Genomic DNA, 1,854 nt, shown 5'->3' with positions numbered 1-1,854 from the left:
TCCGCGGTCTCCGTCATTTTCGTCAGCACCATTGAACTGATCTCTTCCGGCGCGAATACATTCCGTTCATCCTTGAAATCCACTTGGATCTTGGGCTTACCGAAATCGTCGACCACTTTGAACGGCCAGTGTTTGATGTCCGCTTGCGTTTTGTCGTCGTCAAATCGACGACCGATCAACCGTTTGGCGTCGAACACCGTATTGACGGGGTTCATTGCCACCTGGTTCTTGGCCGCGTCGCCGATCAACCGTTCGGTGTCGGTAAACGCCACATAACTCGGGGTGGTCCTGTTTCCTTGATCGTTGGCGATGACCTCTACTTTTCCGTGTTGCCAGATACCCACACAAGAATAGGTGGTACCCAGGTCGATGCCGATCGCTGTTCTTCCAACCATTTCCGCAATAAAGTTGTCAACTTTGGTCACACGCACAATTAATACGAAAATAAATTATAAGAATAAAACGATTACAATTTAAATCACTTTGTATTTGAATTTAAAAAGTCACTGGTGAATTAAATAATCGTTAAGTATGTGTATTTCACTGAGTCGCACAGCACAGTATATAACAGTTATACTTCGTTCAATGAATCGCACTGGTACCGCTCTGAATTCAAACTGATGCCGGGCGGCGCGCGTCTAGCGTTTATATACTCGACCACATGTTCGAGAAGGTTCGATACGTTTCGCGAGCGGTGAGCTCAGCTGTGACCGCCGCGCCGTCTGCCCGTCACCCTACTTTATCATTATATCTATGACACAGTGTTGTCAGTAATTTTAGTTTTCACTATATACCTTGTAAATATAATGCAACAATGGTGTTATAGAATATTCGAGAATTTTCTCCGTCTTTCTCGTTATTGTTATTTTCATTACGCTTGCAACAAACGTCTCAATATTATATTCTGAGCGTAGCAATGTCCGGGGGTATTGGTTTTCAAAAAAATCGACTTTGTTATTTCGTGTTTCGAAAAAAGATAAATGAACTTTTCAATGAAATTGAACGTTTATACTATCAATTTTTATTCGCCATAAAATGTTTGACATAATTAATAACTATATTTTATGTATAAAAATACATTATTTTTTCTAAAACTATTGATAATAAAAAATTGTTTGCTAAATCAAAATTTAATACAATGTTTCTCACAAGTGGTTTTTAGTGGAAATTATGAAAATTTGAGTGTAAATCGACTTTAATTTTTTATGAGCGTCTAAAGTGAATATGTTATAAAAATTCATCAATATCTCGAAAATTTGAAAATTATTTCGAGTTAGAAATTGATAAATACGTTTCTATGTAAATATAAGATTTTAAAATTGTATGCGAAATCTCTTAAATTTTCCCACATTTATGATTTATCAGTTCACCGGAAAGTCAAATTATTTTTCTTACGAACGTTGGAAAGTTTGAAGTTATATTATAATATGTTACAGTAATATATTTTTTTTATAGTGTAATACCGTCAATGATGACTATAGAACTAGATATTAGATACAATATGTTGAGCAATGTGTTCGTGCTCGTAGGCATGCCTGTGTGCCTCAGTGGCGTATTTAGGAATTTTGATAGGGGGGGGGGATGAAATATATAATAATAGGTACACTCAATAAATACGAATATAATATACATTTTTAAAATCCTCTAACTTGTTGAGTTTAGTGTGGATCAAGGTGAAATAAGAATTAACACAAATTTTATAGTACCTAATAGCATTTATTATAAATTCATACTAACGACAATCCCGTGTTTATAAACAAAAAAAATAACTATAATACAAAATCCTGTTTTCTATTTTTTTGGATGCTCAGATATCGATCGATAAGCTTATCTGGCATGATTATTGTATTGACC

The 1,854-nt window shown here is 35.3% G+C and overlaps 1 pseudogene across 1 annotated transcript in view; it reads right to left on the bottom strand.

Annotated features, from left to right (window-relative positions):
- The window catches only part of LOC103307687, a 2,411-nt pseudogene extending 1,779 nt beyond the window's left edge, over positions 1-632 (bottom strand). Inside the window, exon 1 of the transcript XR_003839689.1 lies at positions 6-632. The product of XR_003839689.1 is annotated as a heat shock protein 70 A1-like (transcript). The remainder of the gene's footprint in view (positions 1-5) is intronic.
- Positions 633-1,854: the final 1,222 nt, after the last annotated feature.

Source organism: Acyrthosiphon pisum, chromosome A2 (genome assembly GCF_005508785.2).
Source record: "Acyrthosiphon pisum isolate AL4f chromosome A2, pea_aphid_22Mar2018_4r6ur, whole genome shotgun sequence".
In the NCBI taxonomy this organism is placed as follows: domain Eukaryota; kingdom Metazoa; phylum Arthropoda; class Insecta; order Hemiptera; family Aphididae; genus Acyrthosiphon; species Acyrthosiphon pisum.
The sequence above is the reverse complement of the archived record's forward strand: the minus strand, read 5'-3'. Positions and strand labels throughout refer to the sequence as shown.